Source organism: Triturus cristatus, chromosome 9 (assembly GCF_964204655.1).
Source record: "Triturus cristatus chromosome 9, aTriCri1.1, whole genome shotgun sequence".
Taxonomy (NCBI): domain Eukaryota; kingdom Metazoa; phylum Chordata; class Amphibia; order Caudata; family Salamandridae; genus Triturus; species Triturus cristatus.
The window spans coordinates 611,191,438-611,211,778 of NC_140592.1; the positions used below are offsets into that span (position 1 = coordinate 611,191,438).

The 20,341-nt window shown below is 46.6% G+C and overlaps 1 protein-coding gene across 1 annotated transcript in view; it reads left to right on the forward strand.

Annotated features, from left to right (window-relative positions):
• The window catches only part of LOC146798382 (leucine-rich repeat and fibronectin type III domain-containing protein 1-like protein), a 2,623,090-nt gene that overhangs the window by 685,295 nt on the left and 1,917,454 nt on the right, over positions 1–20,341 (forward strand). The window lies entirely within an intron of this gene.

Consider the following 20,341-nt stretch of genomic DNA (forward strand, 5'->3'; position numbering starts at 1 on the left):
AATGTCCGGATTGTTAGTAACCAACTCTTTTGTTTCAGAATTCAGAGAAAGACTAACCAAGATAAGTAGCCCCCAGATGCCCGACCCGCTTTGGCGGGTACTGCTGCTTTGAAAAAGGTCTTATACCCCGGGATAAATATGAGAGTCAGGGACCAGGTTTCCTGAAATAAACATAATTCCTGTTGAGAAACCAGATCCAACCAATTCAGACAGTTGCACTTTCGACTAATACCTGCCAAGTTCCATGAAAGGTTATTAGTTGTGACCCCATTAACTGATTCTACCAAGGCCTGAAGAGAGGGTAACACCTGCTAAAATGGGCACAACTCGACTATGAGACCTTCTGACTAGGTCACTACCCTGGGAACAAGTATTCACTGTCAGTGATAAGTTAGAGTAGTCAGGCTCTACTGGAAGACGACTCCTCCGCTCTTGTTCAGACCAACAGCCCTCAGAATGTAAATGGAGAGGGGCTTGGGGATCATCGGGGCCCTACTAGGGCAGTTCAGTCCTGGTCTAGGAGGTGATGGAATGAGTCAATCAATCTGTGAAAGTGATGAGGTCGGGGAGGCCAGGGGTGCTTTGCTCACACTTGCATTAATGCCAGGGGGGACGGTCAGCCTCAACCTAATCTTAGTTGGTGCATTGGAATGAGATCTTGCTTCTAAGGCAATTAGATTGTGCACTCATTGGTTTGAGGTTAGTGTTAGTTCAATTGCATCAACTGGGCTATGAGCCACAGTGCACCACTTGGCGCAGATGATGTCCTCCCTTATCATGGATCTACACCCCCTGACGTGTCTCAGCCAATGTATGGCTTTGTTTTTTAGAACATCCCCACTCTCATATCCAAGGAAGTTGGAATCAACTTTAGGAACATTAGTAAAACAAATGGGAATTAGTGGGGGGAGTCCCTTGCTTGTGGTTGACTACCTGTATTACCTGTGGTGCCTCAGGGGCTTTGTGACATACAGATGCCCTGCTAGAGGTCTGAGGGGCCAATCTTGGTGATGTTCTAAGTGCTGCCTTGTCCCATGTTACAACCGCCTTTCCCTTGCCTGGCACTCCAGAGGGTTTGTATTGCCCTAGTGGGGCACTAGTGGTTGCCCCATTTTGGTTCTCAATTAAAACATTCTGCCTCTCAGCAGAACCAGCCCGAGTGGGGGACGCACTTGATAAAACCGCTGGCATTAGATGTATTCTGTTAGTAATATCTACTCTTTGGTAAAGTTTGAGAACTAGTGAGGTTAGGACATCTATGCTGTTCTTTAAAAATACAATTTTGGTCAGGAGGTCAGGAATCAAAGGTGTACTGCCACTACTCGCGTTTCCTGCATGATATCTGGGCTTAGGACAGTGGACAGTATGGATGCGTGAGTGGGGACAACATGATGGGTGTCTATATAGGAGTCCTCAACAGGTACGGCAAGGGCAGCAAAACAATTGGACTGCGGGAACTCTTCCAATCTGCTAATAACTATTGGGCAGAACGGGCCATCCTTGTCTAGCACACTGGATATGACCATATAAGGCTCAGCTGCAACTGCAGACGATTTAGATTTCTTAGAAGCAAGTTCAAATAGGTTTGGGATATTACCATATACAGCAGTGGCAGGGAGTGGTTTGGAATGGGGGATACCAGCTGGCGGGGGACTAGGGGGAGCGAGTGATGATAACAGTTCCTCACAATCGGTGATGATATTCTATATACGATCTAGAATTTCGTCACCAGTCCCTCCTTCCCGCTCATCACTTTTTGCGGCTGCTACGGTCTGTTTTTTTAAGCGCTTCTTCCTAGCGCCTCCGTGTCCGGGATCAATCTCTTTCAGCTTCCCCATTACTATGACTGTTATTCAAATGTAAGTATTGACTACAGGACAGTTGGGTATACAACGTAACACAGTGCTATGAAGTGGCTCCAAAGACTGTAGACACAGGGCACAAGGTCCAAATACAAAGTCGATGGAAATGTGGCTAAGAGTTCTCAACTTCCACTTTTGCTATTTGCAGAGAATTGCGATATTAAGCAATATTAAGAAGGATGGAATGAACAGTACCTTCAAAAAAATGACTTGCGAGGAAGCCTCGACTGCCCCCAGGACACAATGACAGGGGGCTGGCCCAGCCCAGTCTCCTACGGGCAATGACGGGCAAGGATGGCCCCGCCCTTGGCCCGCGCGCGTACCCATGCTGCGGGGGGAAGGCTGCACTATATAGCGTGATAGAAACGCCTCCCGCTCACCTGCGGCAGCGGAAGCGGGAAGATTCGACCATTGGTGCACCCTGGGACTCCTAGTCCCACCAGGGTGGGCGGCGGCTTCAAGGCGTCTCAGGGAAAAGTTCCAGCGAAGGTGGTGTTGATTCTGGGCTCTAGTGACTCTGGGCTTAGGCTCCCGCCAGAGTATTGAGCAGAGGGACAGGTGCTGACTGTCAAAATGCCCCCTTCTGATTCTGTGCGTCCCGCGCCGCGGGGGGAGAGGCTGCGCTATATAGCGTGATGGAAACACATCCCCCTCACCAGCAGAAGCGGGAAGGTTCGACCCTTGGTGCACCCTGGGACTCGTAGTCCCACCAGGGTGGGTGGCGGCTCCAAGGCGTCTCGGGGAAAAGTTCCAGCGAAGGTGGTGTTGGCTCTGGGCTCTAGTGATTCTGGGCTTAGGCTCCCGCCAGAGTATTGAGCAGAGGGACAGGTGCTGTCTGTCAAAATGCCCCCTTCTGATTCTGTGCGTCCCCCGTGTTCACTATACCCCAATGATTGTTGATGGTTTTTTAAATTAGTGAGGAATGGGGGGTGAACGAGGTGACACAAGTAAGCACCTCCGTTTGTTCTTTAGTCGAGACCTGGAGCAGTACCTCTCGTGGGTTATTGATAGCACTTTTGTAAGAATTCCTAACCTGTTGACCTGGGTAGCCTCTCTCTCTCAGGTTGTGTTGTAAGTACTGGGCTTCTGTTTTGTAGTCAGCCAAGGTACTAAAATTTCTCCTAATGTGGAGGAACTGTCCAAACGGTAGGTTGTTCCTGAGAGCCCTAGGATGATGACTGTTGTATAGGAGGAGACTGTTCCTGTCAGTGGCCTTCTTATACAAGGTTGTCCTCAAACTGGCATTGGTGAGTAGTATCCTCAGATCCAGGAAGGGCATGCTCGAGTCTGATATGGTGTGTGAGAAATTGAGGAATGCATTTTGCATATTAACCCAGTGGCAAAACGCCTCACAGGTTGTTACGTCTCCTTTCCACAGGATGAGGATATCATCTATGTACCTCTTCCATAGTGTCAAGTTAGCTCTATAGGGGTTGTTAGGGTTCATAATGACATCTTCCTCAAAGGTTGCCATATACAGGCAGGCTACACTCGGGGCGAAGGTACTCCCCATGGAAGTACCTTGGGTCTGGTGGAACAGTTGTGTCTTGTATTCAAAGAAGTTTACAGTTAATGCTAAGGTGGCACAACCAATGATGAACGAGATCGGGGTAGGTGAATCCCATTCTTCCTTAAGTAGACTGGCCTCCACAGCCTCCAAGGTGGCTCGTTGTGGAATATTTGTATACAAAGCCTCCACGTCCAATGTAACCAGCAGGTCAACCCCATCCAGGCCCTCAATGTTGTCAATAATGCGGAGGACATCAGTGGTGTCCTATACAAACAAGGGTATCTTCCTCACCAAGGGCTGGAGGAAGTGGTTGCAGAACATGGAAAGAGGTTCAAGCAAAGATCCTAGGACACCATTTTTCCATACTCTCCCGAAGATCCACAAGAACACTACATGAACGGGCTCAGCGATATGTTGAACCTATATTGGCGGTGCAGTGGGACTGAATGTGTCCCTCCCTTTGTGCTGTTCTCAGAAGCACTGTCTGAAGACTACTCTGGGTTGCAAGCGGCAGTGGCCGGGTTTGACGGGGCTACCCCTACAGCATCTCCACCCTCTGAGGGGTCGCCCGCCGCCCTGGCCATTGGTCGCTTGTTGCCTCACAATGGTCTTCAGGTACACGCGCTTACTGCGCTAGAGTATGGGTGATCTCTCGGATGCCTGATTACCCGGTTGGGACCTGCCTTAGCCTTACTTCACCATAGTGAGTCTTCTGGTGACAACAGTCACTACACTTTGTTCTATTCCCCACTGTGCAGGACACCATCAACTGAGGTGTCAAGAGCGGAGAAAACCTCATGAAGCAAGCGCTATCATCTAGTTAGGTGAGGCATCCCACCATGTACTTGATCCTTTTCAATTTTCAATTTTCGTTTTCATCCAGTCATCCTTCCTTTTTAATTTTGTTTTTAACGAGGAGTGCATTACAGTATCACAAATGCACTGACTTGATGGACACTTGTGTGGGGCTGTGAGGATGACTATCCTTTCTCATATAGAACACTATTTCTAGTTTCCTTGTTTTTTGTCATCCCTATCCAGGTTACCACTAGATCTGGCGGGACCACGTGCTTGCACTAAAGAATAGTGGTAGGTAGGAACTCCTCCACCCACCACCACGTGTAGATAGGTGTTGTATATAGGTCCTGATGAAATGCAGAGTATAATTTTTGAACACATTGCGTGAAACATGTCGACCACCTTCTTAGAGCTGAGCATTGCTCCACTGGACCACTGAGCCAGCGAGCAGCCACTCTTTTGTAGTTTTTAATAAAATGGATAACCATCCCATTAAATTTGTTTTTAGATTATCCAACCTTTTTTAATATCACTCACTCACTCACATCACATCTAAACCTTCACCTAGGGCCCTCACACCCACGGCACCATACGGCAGGAACAGAAGATCTCCGCCAAAGAGCCCCTTTATGGGTGCCCGTCGGGTATTGCACCGCCGACCCGACGAGGAGCGAGTCCATTTGATGAAGCATGACACCTGGCTTGCTGGGTGTGTGAGGACTCTAGTTCCGACAAGGAGGATTCCCCTCCTGTGGCCTCCCCACTAGTTGTCCATCCACTTGGAGAACAGCGTACCCTTCTTACTTTACATGATACACGGATACCCATGAGGTCCAAAACACTCATCGCAACAACCCCAGGACCGCCAACACCCCCCCGAACCCACATCTGAGCAAGTGTGTCTGTGTGGTCAGTGTGCTGTCTTCAGCGGACGTTACCATGTCACCTCAGCATTGGCAGTGAGCCTGGACATGTAGCTATGCACACATCCTACTGCATGCACAAGTGGCGTGTGCTGGTCCGGCGTACACAGGTCAGCGCAGGGGTGTGCCTATCCGGCAAGGGGAACGGGGTGTCTCGGACATGTCTGTGTGCAAGAAGTGCGGTAAGTGTGTCTCTGTGTTCTGGTGTGGCCGCCACAAGGGCTGCAGCAGTCGATATTGTAAAGTGGAATGCACCACCTCCAAACGGCAGTTTCACGGTGTGATTGGAAGTCCGCAGGACACGCGCGAATAGGCATTACAATGGTGTGCCATAGGAGTGCACGGGATACAACAGCGCAGTGCACAAAAGTGTGGGGGCTCGTGGAAGGGAGGGGCAGCTGTTTGGCAACATAACACACAGTGAACCTGCCCATGTGCCACGTGCTGGGCATCTCATCCATGATGACCAGGGTCGCAGACATCCCACAACACCCACGACCGGCCTTTGTACACATCCTGTATGAATGCAGCTGGAGAAGTTACTGTAGGGATGAAAGGTTCTTTGTCTGAGCTATCTTGTGCTAACACATCTGCTGCTCCGAGAAGGAACTTGCAAGTGGCCAGACCCCCCTCACAGATACGATAATATATGAATCCGTCTCCCACACTACGCACTGCCCGATTTGAGAACAACGAGTACACATCCCACACTCAAAAGTCCTTTGTCGTAGTTAGCTTGCATGAAATGGCCTTTACACATACTCCCACCACAACCCTGCCCTGCACCCATTGTACACAGACCCAGCTCATTGCACCAAGCTGTGCCTTTTCATCCACAAGACTGGCACACAGCAAGCCAGTGCAGCTACAAGCAGAGCCACTGACGCAATGGTAGGGCATCCCGAACACATGGTCGACTCCATTCACGTCCACCTATATCTTGCACGTCCACTGCATGTCCTCGGTGCGCTGCCTTTGGCAGTGCTGCGGATCACTTACCGGCTGAGCTTCCGCATTGTGGACGTCACCAGCATTCAACCTGTATTGCAATGTCGCACTTGCCTATCCGAGTGGTGCATGGACGTGTGCCTCTCCAACGTGTGGGTAGCTGACGTGGATTACGACAGGTGTGTGTGCCCCCTGTTGGCCCATGACCAGGAGTGTCATTGTGATGCCTATTTATGGCATGCATGGATGTTTGGCATGCATGTTGGAAACTGGGCCTGGGAGATTGCATGTGTCGTAGTATGCAGTGAGCAAATTGACCCACTTCCCAATTCTGCTTTGTTGCACATTGGGTACAGTGGTTGGAGTCAGCACATCTGTCCCAGTCAGCTGATGGATTACGTCGACGACATGTCAAATATTGTGGCAAACCATCACTCATTAGAGATAGTGGCTTACGCAGCTGCACTCGCGTTCATGGACGAGTGACAAGGTACCTGCAACCACGACTCAATGTGCCACATTGCACATGTCCCGCCGCATCATTGCACGTTGTGCATCTGGTCAGATGTCCCAAGACGACAGTGGACATGGGTGCATTGGCGTCCACTCATGTCCGAGGTGCGGACAACCAAAGCTGCTTGACACTGATGTGTGTTGGTGATGGACTACCCCGAGGTGAACATGGACGTTTTCCTACGTTCCTTATTCAGGCATGCTGCTGAATTTGTCTGCATATCGTGGCACTACTCTTGGCCGTACTGACACACACTTTTTTTTAATAAAGTTTCCACATTTTCACTTGTCCCCAAATGTATTGTGCCTTCATTTGTATGCCAATTTGTGTGTCACCGACTCTCTGGCTGCCTGCCATACGTGAATTGCTACCCCATCCGGACTGTGGGTTTGTAATTATGCGTTCTCATGTGCCTGTTTCGTACAGATGCTTTTGGACGTTTATCCGCCACAGGCAAGTGCATTTATGTCCTGCGTTCGATTGTGCGAATGTTTGTGTTTGGACAACATTGTGTTGGATGCTGGTGGGCTCTGCTTCCTATGTGTGTGTGCTGAATTGTGTGTGAGATGTCCCTTCATGTGAGGTTTTGTTCACCCATCTCCCTTTCAGGCAATGTGGTTTTCACTTCTTTGCTTGTTCAGTTGTGTGATGTTGGCGGGTTGTGTGACTTGTGCTCCTTGTTGATGTGTTTCATTTTTGCCATGGTTTGTCTGTAGTTGTGCTGTACTTAATTGTGCATATGTGCCATTGTGCCCATCTCCCCTCGTCCCCCCACTCCCTGCATGTTCCTCTTCCTGGTGCTGTTGTGTCTGTAATTGTGTTACTCCACACATAAATACATGTAAAGAACAAATTATAATAGTTCCTTGATTCTTTTAGATTGCAAAACATCTCTCTATTGGTTATTTTTGAATTTTCCATATAAACAGTTTTTTTAATATTCAAGGACACATAGAAGTCAGAAGTGCAATGTATTCTATCAACACACTTTCTAGAACATTCTACAACACGTGCAGGTTAAAAGTTCATCAATTATTTTAAACCAAACGATATTTTTTTGAAACATTTTCTCGAACATTTAGCGGCACGTGCAGGTTAAAAGTTCACAATTGTTTTAAGTTCGAACAGTGCCTTCAAAATGCAAGTAGCAGGTGTGGTTGAGTTGACCAAATTTTATCCTATGATATGTAATCCACGTTTAAACTGCTTTTTCTTAACCAATCACAAAGATGCTTTTCCACAAAACGAATGTGCACCCTACTTTTAAACAACAATGCTTTTCATCTCCCAATCAGTTATCGTTTTGAATGAGAAAAAAAAGTAGTTCCCCACCTTTAAACATATCTCTTATTCTACGAACGAACTGCATGAGCTACAGACATCTATCCCTACTTCCCAGCCATACCTTCAAAATGCTAGTGTGGATCGTAGGATATAGCTATTTTTTCTGGTGCAAGAGGTATGCAGATCAGAGACGTATTGACTTAGACCTAGGTTTACAAAATGTGGACATTAAATGGTTTGGACAGAGAGGATTGAAGTGGCACCAATTGTTGGCTTTGGTTAAAACCTGTTTACATCTCCAACACCCTGACCTCATGATTGTGCACTGTGGTGGAAACGACCTAGGCACATTGACTGATGTAGGTTTGGAAATGCTAATGAAAGACACCTTTCGACAATTGCTGCTGCTTTTGCCTCAAACTGTCTTTGTATATTCCAATATATGCCAAAGACAGAAGTGGAAATGGTCAAACCAATTTTGTCCTCAGATTGAAAAATCTAGGATGAATGTCAACAAAGCCGTGTCTGCATACCTCAGAGACCATAGAATGGGGTCGCTCTACAACAACAACATACGTTTTGATATGGCTGATATCTACAGAAGTGATGGAGTACACTTCACAGATCAGGGAAATCGAGTTTTTCTGAATAGCCTGAAGCTGTGCATCCGCACTTATATGTAGCTCCAACTAATAAACACAAGGACTGTTTTTAGAGCCACCTTATATTCCCAATATTGGTTCGCAGAGTGACAGCTGCGATCCGGCTAGCACAAGGACATCTGCGGGTCATCGGGCAAGCTCGCAGAGGGAGAGCTGCGGCCCATCAGCTAGGCTTGCACAGGGAGCGCTGCGGGCCGTCGGCTCGCAAACGCACACCAGTGTGCTGGCTCGCAGAGGGAGAGCTCGGGTCTAACTCGCAAAGGGACATCAACGGGCCAACGGCCCTGCTAGCAGAGACACACCTATCACCTAGCGGACTGGCTCGCACATGTACAGCTAGTGACACAACGGCTCGCTGACACAGACCAGCGAACCGACGGACTGGTACTGTTTTATGCTTTAGGGTAGTACAGTGGTGTTTGTGTACTGTAGGGGGTTCGTGCTGGAGGTAGCGTTTTAGGGTTTAAGGTAGTGCAGTGGTGTTTGGGTGGTGTAAGAATCGTGCTGGAGGTAGCGTTTTAGAGTTTACGAGTCCGACAATGCAGTAATGTTTGGGTAGTGTAAGGGGTCATGCTGGGAGTATTGTTTTGGGGTTTAGGGTAGTGCTGGGGTGTTTGTGTAGTGTAGGGGATCATGCAGGGAGTAGTGTTTTACGGTTTACGGCAGTGCAGTGATGTTTGTGTAGTGTAGGGGGTCATGCTGGGAGTAGTGTTTTAGGGTTTACGGCAGTGCAGTGGTGTTTGTGTAGTGTAGGGGGTCGTGCTGAGAGCAGTGTTTTAGGATTTAGTGTAGCACAGTGGTGTTTGTGTAGTGTGGGAAGTCATGCAGCGAGGACTGTTTTCGGATTTAGAGTAGTGCAGTGGTGTTTGTGTACTGTTTGGGGGTTCATGTTGGGGGTAGCGTTTTAGAGTTTAAGGTAGTGCAGTGGTGTTGGGTAGTGTAAGAATCGTGCTGGAGGTAGTGGTTTAGAGTTTACGAAAATGCAGTGGTGTTTGGGTAGTGTAAGGGGTCATGCGGGGAGTAGTGTTTTAGGGTTTAGGGTACTGCAGTGGTGTTTGTGTACTGTAGCGGGTCATGCTGGGGTAGTGGTGTTTGGGTAGTGTAGGGGGTCCTGCTGGGGGTAGTGTTTTAGGGTTTAAGGTAGTGTAGTGGTGTTTGTGTAGTGTAGGGGGTCATGTTGGGAGTAGTGTTTTAGGTTTTAGGGTAGTCTAGTGGTGTTTGGGTAGTGTAGGGGTCGTGCTGGTGATAGTGTTTTAGGATTTAGGGTACTGCAGTGGTGTTTACGTAGTGTAGGGGGTCCTGCTAGGGGTAGTGTTTTAGGGTTTACGACAATGCAGTGGTGTTTGGGTAGTGTAGGGGGTTGTGCTGGGGGTAGTAATTTAGGGTAGTGCAGTGGTGTTTGGGTAGGGGGTCATGCTGGGGGTAGATTTAGGGTTTAGGGTAGTGCAGTGGTGTTTGGGTAGTGTAGAGGATCGTGCTGGGGTAGTGTTTTAGAGTTTACGACAGTGCAGTGGTGTTTGGGTAGTCTTTGGGTAGTGTAGGGGATCGTACAGACAGACTGACTCACAGAGCTCCGAGACAACGGACGGACTCCTAAAGGCATAACCGCGACCTGGTGATATGAGGAGAGGCAGTGTGAAAGGCATACCTCACACAGTCACAGATGCCAGTGTTGCCTCACAGAGGTAAAACTACGAACCTGGTGGCTTCTACACGGAGAGATGCGAGCTGAATCACAAAATGGCTGCCAACACTTCCTGGTTTCAACCATTCACAGCCAATAAGCCGCAAGCTGGTGCCTGTAATCCCTCAGCCAATCACATGTCAGAATTCTCAAATATTGAGATCTGTAAAATTTGATATTTCTCAAAAACTACAGATTTACACCATTTAAACAAAAGCATGCTTTCTGGACCATCACCTTTCTCCCTGCCAAATATGGCGTAATTCCGTTCAGCAGTTTCACCTGTAGTGTTCTGTAAAGTTTTGTATGAAAATTGCATGGAGAAAACACATTTTTAGGACCCTCTTTTTTCTCAGCCCCTCCTACACCATTCACCCCCAAACTCTCAATATAAGAGCTAATCAAAAAAAAGAGAAACTTTTTGGAAAATTTCATGAAGATTCGTCAAACGATGCCAAAGTTACAAGTACATAGAAGGCTCCAGAAGGGGGGCCACGCAACCCCCCTCCCAACATGAGTGAAGCCCTGGGGTTGCGCGGACCCCAGCGCACCCCCGCAACCCCCACGGAACCTAGCACACCCAAGGGCCTCATTAAAATGAAACGCAAGAACCCGCGATCCCAGCGCAAATTTTTGCCGATTTTTTATTTTTAAAAAAAATGATTTTTGGGGCCCTGGGTGTCCTTCTGGGACCCCCTGAGCAGGCCTAGGGGGTCAGGGTTCTTCTACCCTGCCCCTTCTCTTGTTTTATACCTTTGTTTCTCCATTTTTGGGTGACTCACTTCTACCGAGCCACAAGATGGCTGCCAACACTTCCTGGTTTAGACTACTAGCAGCCAATCACAGTGAAGCTCGCGCACGTGACTTAGGCTCCGCCCAGATATCAAAACTTTTATTTTTCTAATTTCTCAGCAACTACTGAACGGATTTACACCATTTTTGAAAAAGGTCGCTTTCTGACCCAAGCACTACCTTTCTGCCAAATTTGGAGTAATTCCGTTCAGCAGTTCTGGCTGTAGCTCGTCGCAAAATTTCCTATGGCAATTGACATTGAGAAAACAAGTTTTGAGACCCCCTTTTTTCTCAGCCCCCGCTTGATGAATCACCCCAAAACTTTCAGTATAGGAGCTGACCTGGAGAGACTTTTTTTGGGAGAATATCAGGAGGATTCGTCAAGCGACGCCAAAGTTATTAGCAAATCAATAAATGCTTTTCCTATGGAAACTAGGTTCTAACTATAACTACCTACTGGCGACCGCCAGTATGTAATGTAATATATATATACAAACTACATAACCCAACATGCACCTTGCTAAATCACAAAATCCGCTCTAAAATCAAACTTTAAACAACAACAAAGGCAAGCTATTTCAAAACTCAAGTATGAGTTAATTAAAATTCCTTCTTTCTCCAATAACTAGCGAATAACAAACCTAAAACAAAAAGTAATGATGTGCTCAAAATGACTGTCCACGTGTCAGTGGAAGTGCCCATTATGAAAGTAGCTCCCAACATCCATACCTCAAAGTTCTGGGAAACTCTTTCTTGTTATTTGCTAATGAGCCATCTCACCATTCAACACAGTGAAGTAAAAGAAAGCTGATTCCCGATCAGAGAACTTTCTTACGATAACAACGTTGCCCACCCAGCACTAGTGCATGAAGCTGTACCTAGTGCATTTAGTCCACAAAACCCGTTAATGGTGGCCAATATGTTCTCACCAGTAACTCTTCCTTGTCAGGATACTACAATAAACAGGCAAAGATCTAAAAACCATTCTAATCTAGAGCACCGTGTGTCACACATAGCTCCCAGATTAGCCCACCATTACCTTATCCTCCGTGAGCGTGTAGTAGCTGCTGATTCAATCGCTGAATGACAGGTCACATCTACATAGTTGATGAATGAAAATTTAAGTTACAAACATGCTTGCCATCATGACGTGAGTGTGAACATGGAAGAAAGATCCCAGAGGGTGGTTCCACATGCTTGCATACCACTCCCTTCCAATGTTTGCAGTATAAACGTGCAACCATTACAGTAACATGTATGTCTGTAATGGGTATTATCAAAATCATGAAATTAATTCAATTAGAAATAATGAAATTAGATTAAATTACCATGAAACAGTTTTTTAAATCTGCCATACCATGCTGTGTTTGCAGTTGTTGTTTAACCCAATTATCAAAAGTAAGGTAATTGTGCCATGCAAAACATTATGTAACACATATATCTATGGATGTTATTGGAACAGACTGTTCAAATTAAATGGAACAATGACCACGAAAATGGACAGTATATATTTATCATCAAATTTGTTGTGACATACTATAGCTGCAGTAATTGCTTAACCCAACCATGTGCCATTAGTTTTTCATATTTCGTAATAAAGACACCATTATGGTATTGCATTTACATCATATAAATCACACGTACAGATATACCAGTCAAAGGCCTGTCACCTCCATATAAAATGGACAAAATTCACAGTTACGTGTTTATAATCATTACTATAACTGCAACAGATACACATGTAAAAATACCCCTGTACTTCAATCATGCGATTCATCCTACAAAATTGTGTCGCTAACCTTAACGCCTACTACAACTGGTGAATCCTATATATGAATTGTGTGCCAACTTAGATTAATAGAAACTGATCTATGTAGTGCACTCTGGTTGAATGTCCCTGAATCAGAACACTAAAGTAACCATGACATCTCAAATTTTTCATTCAATCCACATTTTCTTTCTGGATTGTCTGCCATGATATCGAAAACTGTAAAACGTAGTTGAGAAATATTATGGTTGTGATGCAACCAGTGGGCCACTAGACTGGAGTTGCGGTTGCCATTCCTAATCATGCTCTTATGTTCTGTTATTCAAACTTTCACATGTCACTCAGTTTTGCCTATATACAATAGACCGCAGGGACATTTAATGGCATATACAACTTGTTTCATGACTCTACCTGTGTGCAATTGAGAAATGCTTTTGCCCACTATCACATTACTACAATGAACGCAATTTTGGCATTTTCTCATCCCCAAATAGAGTGAACTTTTCTTGAAGTTGGTGGATGATAAGATTTCTCTCACGTTGTGAGAACATTCATGTGTGAAGAGGGGTTTGTGACAGAAAAGACCTCGAAAGTCCAATTCAGATTGTGAAAGTTCCAATCACTGCTTAATAATATGCTTAATAGACCCAGATTGTGTTGGGAATATTGCCACAAACACTTTGCATGGAGGTTTATCTGTATATTTTATTAGTAAGAGGTTTTTTTCAGTCCATGCGTGATACGTGTCGCAGAGCTGTTTCTAATACTTCTTCAGGATACCTGCTGTGTTTAAATAATGTTGTGCTAGTAGATAATGTTTGATTGTACACATGTTGATCCAAGGTGATTCTCTGGATTCAAATGAATTGTGAATCAAGTAAATGATTCTTGAGAGGTGCAGGATGAAAACTGATTAATAATATTGCATTATTAAGGTCTGTAGGTTTTTATATACTTGTGTAGAGAGATCAGTCAAAAAGAGATTCAGTTGGACATTGAGGTAAGTGATGCGAGTCTTATCAATGGTGTGAGTGAATTGGATTCTGGGTCTTTTTTCATTGAGTTCCTCAGTCTGTAGTTTTAGTAGCATTTTTGGTCCATTCCATATAAACAAAATATCATCTATACAACTTTAATATGTTATCAGATGTGTACCCCAGATATCTGATGAATAGATGTGACTATTTTCAAAATGGACCTGAAAAATATTGGCATAGGTGGAAACACCAGAAAAGCCCATAGATGTGCGGTGTTTTTGCAAATAATGAAATAACTGTGAAATACAATTCCAGAATGAAAAACTTGGTAGCTCAGATAAATTGTTGATACAATCAATCATTCAGGGTATGTAACATTTGGCTACTCACCCGTGAGGGTCTCAAGACGCTGTGGAGGGGATGGGCACAGGGGATCAGACTAAGTGCTGAGTTCATCTGAAGAGCCAGGTCTTGAGGTCCTACCTAAATTGCGTCAGCGAGGGTCATTCCCTGAGGTGGATGGGCAGGGTGTTCCATGTCTTGGAGGCGAGGTAGGAGAAGGACATTCCTCCGGTTCTGGTCTTGCGGGACAGTAGCCAGGGAAAGCTGGGGGGTGTGGAGGAGTCTGTTGGGTAAGTGGAATGTGACGATGTAATTGAGGTATGTGGGTCCGGTGCTGTGAAGGGCCTTGTATGCGTGGGTGAGGAGTTTGAAGGCTATTCTTCTGTCAACTGGGAGCCAGTGGAGATCGCAGAGGTGTTGAGTGACGTGGCTGTGATGAGGGATCTTGAGGAGTACATTGCTGTAGTCCAGTCTGCTGCAGATGAGGGCATGGGTGACAGGATTCGGTGGGGATCCATCTGAAGTCTTTTGAAGCAGGCAGAATGTGTTAAAGCAGGCCGAGGAGACGGTGTTTATCTGGCAGTCCATAGTGAGCGAGGAGTGCATTACGACGCTGAGGTTTTGTGCGTGGTTCATGGGGGTAGAGGGACTTCCTGGAGCAGAGGGCCACCAGGAGTCATGAAACAGAAGGGGAGGCTTGCAGAAGGAGGACTTCTGTCTTGTCCGAGTTGAGCTTCAAGCAGCTGTCCATCATTCAGGTGTCAACAGCTTTCATTCCTTTGTGAACGTTGTTACTGGTGACAGTGGGTTCTTCGGTGAGGGAGAGGATCAGCTGGGTGTCATCAGTGTAGGAGACAATGATGAGCCTGAGGTATCTGACGATGGCTGTGAGGTGGGCCATGTAGATATTGAAGAGGGTGAGGCTGAGGGAGGAGCCTTGGGGTGCTCCGCAGCTGATTTCAGTTGGTTTCGAGAGATATGGCAGGAGTCTAACCCATTGTGTTCTGCCTTGTGAAGAAGGAGCGGATCCAGTCCAGAGCCTTGTCTTGGATACCAGTGTCATGGATTCTTGTGGATAGGGTGCTCTGGGAGATGGTGTAGAAGGCCGCCAGGAGGACCAGTAGGACGAGGGATGCGGTTTCGCCCTGGTCGAGGAGTGAGCGGATGTCGTCAGTGGCAGCGAGCAGGGCGGTCTTGGTGCTATGATTGCTTCGAAATCCAGATTAGATATCCAGGACATGGTTGGTTTCAATACAGTCGGCGAGCTGGGCGTTGATGGCTTTTTTATGACTTTGGTTGGGAAGGGGAGCAGGGAGATGGGCCTGAAGTTCTTGAGGTCCATTGGGTCCGTGGAGGGTTTCTTTAAGAGGGAGTTGAAATCGACAGTGGTGGTCTTGAGGGAGCAGCTGATGGTTCGGCATAGCATGGGTGCGATGGTGGAGGCAGCTCTGTGGAAGATGCGGTGCGGGCAGGGGTTCGAAGGTGCTCTGGAGTAGATGCTTTTCAAGGTCTTTATGGTGTTGTCTGTGATGAGTGGGGACCAACTGTGCAGAGTCGGCCGGGTGAGTTGGTGTCAGTTGTGGTGGTTGCTGGCCTGGTGGGGTGGTCCTGGGTGTCGAAGTTGTCGCAGATAGTCTTGATCTTGTGGTAGAACATGGTGTTGCGTCTGTTGCAAAGGGCTTCAGAGGGTGGGACGTTTGTGGCCTTGCTTTGGGTTTGGCAAACTCCTTGATGATGCTGAAGAGTTCTTTGCTATTGTGTGCATTGTTGGTGATTCTGTCTTAGCAGGCCTTTTTCTTGTGGCTTTGATGAGGTGGTGGTGTGCAGTGGCGTCTCCTTTGAAGGCAGCGTTGTTCCTCCATGTCGTCTTGAGCCGTCTACAGGTGCGTCTAGACTCTTGAAGCCCGGCGGTGAACCAGCTTACTTTCTTGATGTGTTGTTTGCAAGTGGCTTTCTTGAGGGGGACAAGAGTGTCAGCGCAGCTTGCGATCCATTGTTGGAGGTTGCATGCTGTGGTGTTGACATCTGATAATGTCAGTGGTGATGTGTCTTTGAGGAAGGTGGTGAGTTGAACTTCTGTGACTCTGTTCCAGCTTCTGCAGTGTAAACGGTGGGCTTGCTGGTGTACGGTGGGTTTGTTGAAGGAGAAGTGGATGCAGTGGGGGTCAGTCCAAAGGAGTTCGGTGGTGTGGCTGTAGGAGATGCTGTTTCCTGCGGTGAAGACAGGGTTGAGTGTGTGTCCTGCTGTGTGCATGGGATATGTGACAAGCTGTTTAATTCCTATGTTGGCGATGTTCACAAGGAGGGAGGAGATGTTGGGATCGTTTTGGTTGTCCAGGTGGAAGTTGAGGTCTCTCAGTAGGATGCAATTGGTGGATGAGAGGGCCTGGGGTGCAATGAGGTTGATGATGGCCTCGGTGAAAGAGGCACGGGGACTGGGCGATCTGTAAATGAGGGTGCAGCAGAGGGTGGTTTTTGGGTTTGTCTGGATCTGGAAGTGGAAGTGTTCCATGTGGGTCATTGGTTCATCTGAGTGGGTGGCCAAGCGGAGGGAGCTTTTGTGGACTATGCCTCCTCCTGGCCGGATGGAACGGTCTTTGCAGATGATCTTGTAGCTGTCGGGGATGGCGGTGATGATGTCTGGAACTGAGATGGAGTACATCCAATTTACGTCAGGAAGGCGATGTCAGGGGAGGCGGCGTTGAGAAGGTCCCAGATCTTTGTGTCATGTTAGTGGAGGGATCGTATATTGAGGAGGATGCACATGAGAGGCTTGGGTGCAGTGCGGGTTGGTAGGTTGGGTGAGGGAGCTGGGTTATGTAGGTGGGTGAAGGTGAGGCAGCAGTGCAGGCAGAAGAGCGGGCCATGGGTGTTGGTTGGTGTCGAGAGCTGACAGTTGTTGTTGCTTCTGGGGCTGATATCGTGGAGGAGGTTTGCGTTGTAGCGGTGGTGAGCCAGAGGACCAGGGTCCTTGGCACTGGATGCGGTCGGTCATAGACGGGCACAGATGAGCTTGCCTCCATTGACACAGCTCCGGCGCGCCCACTGTGCGCGGAAGCCGCCATTAAGTAGTGTGAGGGGGATGGCTGGGAAGCAGGAAACAGGGAGTGGGAGAAATGGCATGCTGAAGGGCCTGCAGGGGTCAGCAGTGGCAGGAAAATTGGAAAGCACTGGAGGGCAAGAAAGAGAGGCAACAAGAGCAAGGAGGCAAAAGGAAAAAAACTGAGATAAAGGCATGAAGAGAAAAAAGGCTCAAAGAGTAGGAAGAAAGGAAAAGAGAGTGCAAAGAAAAGCCAGAAGCGGCAGAGGGCAGAACAACAGAATGCTGGACCACAAGGGATGAGGTGCAGGCGGGAGCAAGCAGATGGAGGAGGGCCTTGAATACCCAACCCAAAGGGTCAGGACACACTCAGGGGGTAGCTACTTAGTTGTGGAGCTGCGTGGGAGAGAGCAGTGACACTGACTAGGTCAGTGGGCTTGCCGATTCCATAAAACCCATTCAACGGCTTCAATACTCTCATCGTACATTGTAGAGGTGTACAGTGCTGCGCTGTCACTATTATTCATCAATTTCCATCCTGTACCTCTCAAGAATCATTTATCGTTGTCACAATTCTTTTGAATCAAGAGAATCACCTCGGATCAACATGTGTGCAATCAAACATTATCTACAAGTGCAACATTATTTAAACAGTGTGAGTATCCTGAGAATTATTAGAAACAGCTCTACAACAAGTATCATGCATGGAACAAGAAAATGTCTTACTAAAGAAATATATAGATAAACCTCCACACGAAGTGTTTGTATCAAAATTCTCAACACAATATGGGTCTATTAAATGCATTATTAACCCGCGATGGGAACTTTTACATTCTGAACCAGACTTTTGACATCTTTTCTGTCACAAACCCCTTTCCACACATGTATGTTGTCATGACTTAAGAGAAATCTTATCATCCACCAACCTCAAGAATAGTTCATCCCATTTGGGGATAAGGAAATACCAAAATTACGTTCATTGTAGAAATGTGATAGCAACACAATTTTGTAGGATGAATCACTGGATAGAAGTACAGTGATATTATTTACATGTGTATCTGTTTTTGCACAACTATAGTAATGATTATAAGCATGTAAAATTGTGAATTTTGTCTGTTGAATTTGTGAATGACAGCCCTTTGGCCGTTATACCTGTACATGTGATTTATATGATGTAAATGTGTTATCATAATGGCTTCTTTATTGCACTATATGAAAAAATAGTGGCACATGGTTGGGTGCAGAAATTACTTCAGATATAGCATGTCACAACAAATTTGAGGATAAAAATGAAGTCGGTTTTCATGGTCATTGTTTCATTCAATTTAAACTGCCTGTACCAATAAGATCCATAGATGCATATGTTACATAGGGTTTGCATTGCGCAATTATCTTTCTTTCGATAATTGGGTTAAACAACTACTACAAACACAGCACGTTACATCAGATTTGAACAAATGTTTCATGGTAATGGAATTTAATTTAATAATTTCTAGTTGAATTAATGTAATTCCCTGACCCTCTGAGAGTCACCGGGGATCCCATCTCCCTGGACGGAGGCAAAAAATAAAGGAGGGGAATGATCACCTCCCCATGTTTGGCCCTGGGGACCACTGGGCCCACAGTATTTTTTAAAGGGAGGGGCCCATCACCCCACTCCCGAGGCCGCTTTCAGCCCTGGGTACCCCTTCCTCTTGGGCCCATTCTAGTCTTTTAAGAGGAGTCGTCACCATCCCTGAGCCTCTAAAGGCCCCAGAGGACCCCATACACTGGAGCTGTTAATCTTCTTAAAAGGGAGGGTATGCATGGCCTCCCTCACTGAGCCATTAATGGCCCCGAGGACCCTATTCCCCAGGGCCAGCTCACATGCTATGTCCCAGGAAGCCCTTCCCAGGACACTGAAGTTTCCCTGCCTACACTGACGTGAGCTCCCCGCCTAGTTTCTCCTGTGGACCCCAACATTGTGGATTTTGGGTGCCCTGGGTGTGCACCAGGGCACCCAACTTTAAATCGGATATAGGGCCCCAGGGGGTGGGGTGCTCAGGACTGAACACAACTCAAGGAGGGGTGCCATGTGGCTCCCCTCCCCTTTCAGTTAAACCGGGGCGCTGGGGTCCCCAGAGCCTTTTAAAGGCTCAGGGATAGGGGCCACGTGGTCCCCCTCCCCTTAATAAAAACTTTGGGCCCCTCACAAAGCCCCTAATTTCTAATTCCAACTGTTCCAAGCAAAATATCACATTGATTTATAAATTATAATAATCAGTTCGCGGTCTCACTTAAAAGTGATCTATTTAACTTAAGACTGAATTCTCCCAAAACAGATATGTTTTGCGTTTGTTCGTTTTGTGCAGTTAACAAACTGATTAATAGGACTCCAGATGTTCTCCCACTAAAGGCTGCTAATGTTGGAAAGCGCATATGCATCTCCTTCATATGATAGATTTCTTTAATGTGTTGGTCTGCTTGTCTGAACCATTTTTTTTTGTTTGGATGATGACACATTTTAATGTTTGTAACATAATCTATACCTTAAAATGTTTTCACAATTGTTCAATAATATAAAAGTGGGCGATATTGTTTTGCATGATAGAAGCCCAACTTACAGCTATAGTTCAATAAACCAAAGATGAGAAATCGCAGAGCTTTCCCCTAGGCTAATTTGTTTTAAAAGAACCAAAGTAGTTTATTTCACATTATTTCTGGATTGGAAATGAAGGGACACCACTTATTAAATCAAACACGCCAAGAGATTGTTCTGAGAACAGGAAATTTATCTCCACGCATGAGGCAAACCCAGGGGGGTGTACAGGCTCATTTATCCAAGCAACAGTTCCTGACAGCTTTGACATGAATATACTATTCTGGGCATCTCATTTTCTTACAGTGGTGCATCTTAAAAGCAAAAATGTATTGTCATTACGCGGAATTGTAACACAGAATCACCACACATGATTGAAAACCCAGAGGCAGTAGATCCTCACTGCTTTAACTGCTCATGTAGAGGTGAAACTCTAGAGTAAAGCAATGCCAGAAGCCGCTGGGGGCTGCCAGCAGGTGAATGGAAGCCATGTTGTCCTAGAGGACAGCAGGAGTGTTACATTCTACATTGCCGTGGAGAATGGGTGCACAGGGGATGTTTGTGGGAAGTGTCCCTTCATCTAGGAGAGAAAGAATTTGCTCCAATCTCACTAAAGGCCTCATTCTAAGTCAGGCAGAACGGTGTCCGGGAAGATACCA